This window comes from Marmota marmota, unplaced genomic scaffold, assembly GCF_001458135.2.
Source record: "Marmota marmota marmota unplaced genomic scaffold, marMar, whole genome shotgun sequence".
NCBI classification, from domain to species: domain Eukaryota; kingdom Metazoa; phylum Chordata; class Mammalia; order Rodentia; family Sciuridae; genus Marmota; species Marmota marmota.
The window spans coordinates 37383766-37389458 of record NW_026000082.1 but is presented as its reverse complement, the minus strand read 5'-3'; the positions used below and the strand labels follow the sequence as shown (position 1 = coordinate 37389458).

The window sequence follows — 5693 nt, the reverse complement described above, 5'->3', positions numbered from 1 at the left end:
CTTCTACCACCCTTTCCACTGTCCCTAGGTCACGGGTGCCTTGAAGTACTGTGCACGCACCAGACCCTCCCTAGACCACCTCTCCTCCTCAGGTCACCTTCCCCACGCTGAGCACCTCCCAGGCATCCCCACTGGGTGGGAACCCCAGGCTGCCTGTCTTGCTGCCTCTTTGCTTTGCTATTTCCCTTGGAAAGAGTGAAGTTTGGGTTTGATGGGATCTGCAACCCCCTAGCACCTGGCCCAAGCACCTGGCTCAACTGGACCAGCACCAGCTGCATCAACTTGCTCTCCCCTTGGCCTGCCTCTCCTATGGTAGGCCTTTATCGCAGTATGTCACATCTAGACGGTGATGTGACTTCTCTCCTAGACTCCTAGACTCCCCCTACGGTCTTCCAGTCCCATTTTTACCTCTGTAATAGCTCTAGAGTCAGTCTGTCCTCCTCTTTTCAGTCTTCCTGACTCATGCACAACAGGTCTCGGTGCTGAAAATTGAACCCAACCTCTGAGGCACAACCCAAGCCCCTCACTTGGAATTTTTATTTTATTTATTTTTTTGTGATGCTGGGGATTGAACCCAGGGCCTTGTGCATGCAAGGCAAGCACTCTACCAACTGAGCTATCTCCCCAGCCCTCACTTGGAATATTTTAACAAACCTCTTAAATGGCTTTCCTAGGTTGTTTAAGAGGGGACTCTTTCTTTTGGTACCAGGGATTGAATCCAGGGGCACTTAACCACTGAACCACACCCCAGCCCTTTTTTTGCATTTTATTTAGATACAGAGTCTTGCTAAGTTGCTTAGGGCCTTCCTAAATTGCTGAGGATGGCTTTGAACTTGCGATCCTCCTGCCTCAGCCTCCCCAGCCCCCTGGGACTATAGGTGTGCCCACTATACCTGGCAATAGGGGCTCTTTGTGAGACACCCTAGCCTTGGTTCAAAACATTGGTGGTTCCTCGGAGCCCGTAGCATACAATTAAAACTCTTCCTCTTCCCACTGAGAACTCCCAAGGCAGAGTTCCCCTCCTGCCTCCCGTGCTCATTACCCTGGGAGCCAGTTATCTCTGACGCTCATCAGCCTCAGAAGGCAGGCAGGGCATGGTGGTGCACGCCTGTAATCCCAGGGCTGGGGAGGCTGAGGCAGGAGGATCCTGAGGGCAGCTTTGTGAAGATAAATTGAGGAATTGAGAATCCCCAACCCAGGACTCAGACCTCGCCAGCAGCACTGCTGCTACCTGTGTGCCTCCCTGTCAGGTCCCCTCCGTCCCCTGGAAGTGAACATCATCCTGAGTTTTGTGGTCACTATTCCCTTGCTTTTTTTTTTTTGGGGGGGGGGTTCACCCTAGGGGGATGGATCCCAGACAACTTAGTTTTGTTTGCTTTGGAACCTTTAGATAAATAGCACAGTGTAGATACATTCTTCTTGGATTTTTTTCATGCATCACTGTTTCTAAAACATATTTGTAATTGTGCCTATTTTAGGTGTCATTCCTTCATTTTCTCTGCTGTGTGGTCCTCCCCTGTCTGGAGAGTTCCTGTGTGCATTCTCCCATCGAGGAACATGCAGGTGGTTGCCAGTTGTTGTTTTTTTTTTTTTGCTTTCCCCAACAGGCTGCACAGCATTCTTTTCTGTGCATCTTGGTACGTACCTGTAGGCATTTCTCTAAGCTCCATACTTAAGCCTGTCCTGGGGGTCAGTAGGATGCACATATTTAGCTTTACAAGACGCTGCTGTGTTGCTTTCCAAAGTTCTTGCTGCATCGATTAACTCTCCCCTTCCTCGCCACACGGATGAGCATCCAGCAGCTCGGCACCCTGGCCAGCACTTGGTATTGTGGGACTTTTTATTTCTCCCTAATATGTAGGTCTTCACTGGCCTGTGAGACGAAACCTCTTCTTATGTACTTATTTTTCAGTCTGGTTTCTTTTTCTGTGACTTGCCTGTTTGAGTCTTTTGTACACTTGTTTATTAAGTTGTTTGGCTTGTTTTTCCCCCTTCTTACTGGTTTGAGGCATTCTCAGGGAAGGTTATTGCTTCCATTTTTTAATAGTTAGGATCTGAGACCCAAGCTCATGAGGGGACAAAGTGGGCCCCAAGCCCACGACGACTACCTGGTTCCAGGGTCCTTTGTACCAATCTCTCTGCTTCCCATTCATTCAGTCCTTAAATGTCTGCTGATGACTTTCTTTCTTTTCTTCCTTTCTTTTTTTTGGGTATAGATTGACACAACACTTTTATTTTATTTTATTTGTTTATTTTTATTTTTATGTGGTGCTGAGAATTAAACCCAGTGCCTCATACATGCTCCGTGAGCACTCTACTGCTGAGCCACAATCCCAGCCCCTGATGACTTTCTTAGTAGATCTTGGAGAGGGAATAGATAGTTGTGTTTAAGAGCATAGACCCTGGAGCCCCCTGCCTTAGTCATAATAAAAAATTATTATTACTTTGCAGTGTTGTGGATCAAATGTGGGCCTTGCACATGTAAGGTAAGTGCTTTAGCACTGAGCTGCTTCCCCAGCGCTCTGCCTAGATTTTAATCTCTTCTCTGCCACTCGTGAGCTGTGGCCTTGGGTAGATTTTTATCCAATCTGTGCCTTTGTTTCCTTATCTACAAAATAAGAATAACACCAGTGCCTTCTTTACAGTCTTGATGCACAATGCAGGAATGAGTTAATCCATGTGAGAGAGCCCAGGTCAGTATTCAGCGTACAGTCTATGTTGGATAAATAACTGGCACAGGTCAGGCACTGTGCCTGTGGTGCCTTGTTCTGGGGACATGTGGATGAAGACGGATAAGGACACTGACCTCACAGAATTCACTGTCTGGTGGAAGGAGACAGACACAAAACAAATAAAGAAATGAAAGAATGTGGCTTGTGCCTGGCGTGGTGGTACATGCCTATAATCCCAGAGACTGGGAGGCTGAGGCAGGAGGACTGCAAGTTTGAGCCTCAGCAACTTAATGAGACCCTATCTCAACATAAAAAATATAAGGACTAGGGGTATGACTCAGTGGCAAAGTGCCCCTGATTCAATGCCCAGCTACGCACCCCCAAGGTGGCTGTGATAAGAATGAGAAAGAAAAACCCAAGGTGATGAAACCGAGTGACCAGACGCTGACTCAGCTGGGTGGTCATGCAAGGAAAACCCCCTGGAGAAGCTGACATTTAGGCTGACGTGCAGAGAATAAGACCACCCAGGCAAAGAGCAGACAGGAGAGCAGTCTAGCAGCTAGAAGGACACATGCAAAGGACCTGAGGTAGGAAGAGCTTGATGTTTTAGGGGACTGTAGGGAGGGCAATGTGACCAGAGCCAAATGAGCAAGGAGGAGAGGGCCAGAAAGGAGGCCAGGGAAGCGCCAAGGCCGAGGGTCTGCATTTTATTCTGTACAGCAAAGGGTTGTGCTTTGTCTTTATATAATCATTTGATGCTGTATGATTGACTATCTATGAATTCACCTAAATACTTCTTGAAGCCATTGGTATTTTTAGCCAGTACCCCCTTTCTGTGAAGCAAGACTTCCCTTTATTGGTCTTACATTGACTACTTTTGGCTTTTGAGGGGAGCCCCCTTCTGCCTTATAGCTGAGGGTTAGCAAGCCAAAGTAAGAACTTAGTTTTTTTTTTTTTTTTTTTTTTTGGCAGTATTGAGGATTGAACCAGGTATTCTCCCATGCTGGGCAAGTGTTCTACTAGTGAGATGCACCCTCAACCCTTTATTTTATTTTCAGATAGCAACTTGCTGAGGCTGGCCTCCAACTTGTGATCCTTCTGATTCAGACTCCTGATTTGCTATGATTATAGGAAGGAGCCGCCACACCTGGCTTCACAGTCAAGATTTTACTAGAGATGCGAGAGGAGGGTCCCCAGGGTGGCACCTCCCCTGCTCTGTGATGTTTTCCCACCTGTGAAGTGAAAATAATGAGTGGCTCCCTGAGAGTGGCAGAGAGCATGAAATGGGACATGGGTTGGGAGCAGGCAGTGGTCAGTATTTGCTGGCTACCACACAGAGGGTGATGACAGATGGGGGTGATGGATAGTCCACTGTGTGATACTGGGTGAGTCACTGGACTCCACCTTACGTGTCTGTAAAATTATGGTGTTGGATCAGATAACTGGGTGAGGGCTTATCCAGTCTGTTCTAGAATTCTCTAGGTCTATTCTTTCCTTTCTTTCTTTTCCCCTTGGGATGGGGACTGAACCCAGGGGCTGTTTACCACCCACATTCCAGCCCTTTTTATTTTTCATTTTGAGACAGGGTCTCGATAAATGGCTTAGGGCATTACTAAATTGCTGTGGCTGACTTTGAACTTGTGATCCTCCTGCTTCAGCCTCCCGACTCACTAGGATTACTGGTGTGTGCCACTACTCTTGATCCTATCTTTTACTTCAAAACAGGGTCTCCTAATGGCCAATGCTGATCTTGAATTTGAGATTTTCTTGCCTGGCCACCCAAGCCTCTGGGATTACAGGACTGCCTCACTGTGCCCTGCCCTTTTCCTGCAATTTTGTTGTTGTTGTTGTTGTTGGGGACAGTACTGGGGATTGAAGTCGGGGGCACTCGACCACTGAGCCACATCCTCAGCCCTATTTTGTATTTTATTTAGAGACAGGGTCTCACTGAGTTGCCTAGCGCCTTGCTTTTTCTGAGGCTGGTTTTGAACTCCCCATCCTCCTGCCTCAGCCTCCCTAGCCGATGGGATTACAGGCTGAGCCACTGCGCCCAGCTTCTTCTGGCAATGTTGAAGCTCTCTTTTGACAAGTGATGAGAGACAGAGTCTCAGGGTGGAGAGAAAACCGGCCTGGAATCAGGAGGCCTGAGATGCTAGCTGTGGCCTTTACAGTGGTGTCCCCACCACAGTGCATTTAGCAGACACGCATTTGACACACACGCGGAGGAAGCGGAGAGAGCTGGGTACACCTGAATCACTGCTATGGGGTCCCATGCCCATCCGTCCCTCGAGCATCTACTCCTTGATGAGTATGTGACCTGCCCTGGTCCCCCAAAGGGTCAAAAGTTCCTGCACACATAGCAGAGGGTAGCTGTCACCATGCTGAGTACGACACTAGTGTTCAAATATTTTTGTACAGGGTGGCCCTGAATACAAGCCAACCATGGTGATCAGGGAGGCCGCACTGTAACACCACTGGAGAAGGGACCTCGGTGCTGCTGTCAGCTGATGGACGACCTTGCTTCCGGTTTCTCCGGGAAAACAGAAGCGATCAGAAGAAACTTCCCCAGGCCCCGCCCGCCTCCGCTCACCTGCTGGCACCGGTACCTGGTTGGGGATGCCTGTGCGCGTGCGCGTCTAGGACCGCGCCTCCACGTGGCTCCGCAGGGTCTGCGCGTGCGGGCTCCGGGGCGTGCGGGCTCCGGCGGGGCGTCAGCGGGTGGCCCGCCGGCCGTTCCTCGGTCACTCCCCAGCCCCGGGAGTCCCGGGGTGTCCTCACTGGCTCAATCGCGTCAGCGCACAGTCGCGCTGCGACTCTCCCAAGCCTCTTTTCTTTCCAGTAAAACTTTCCCAAGGGCTTTCTGGTCGAGTGTCTTGTTCTTCTTTTCCCTTTCTCTCGGCCACATCCTCTCTCTTTGACTTTGGCGCCCCGCGCTCCTCTGAAGTTGCTGTCTTTAAAGTCGTGGGTGACATCCCGCAACCAAATCTGAGAGCCGGCTCCCGGTCCTCGGCCTCCCTGGGG

At 49.6% G+C, this 5693-nt stretch overlaps 1 long non-coding RNA gene across 1 annotated transcript; it reads left to right on the top strand.

Moving 5' to 3' along the window:
- The first annotated feature begins 770 nt into the window (after nucleotides 1-770).
- Nucleotides 771-5274, top strand: LOC125620480. The gene is made up of 3 exons (XR_007352180.1): nucleotides 771-1563; nucleotides 2452-2486; nucleotides 5091-5274. It is a non-coding gene; the product is annotated as an uncharacterized LOC125620480 (long non-coding RNA).
- Nucleotides 5275-5693: the final 419 nt, after the last annotated feature.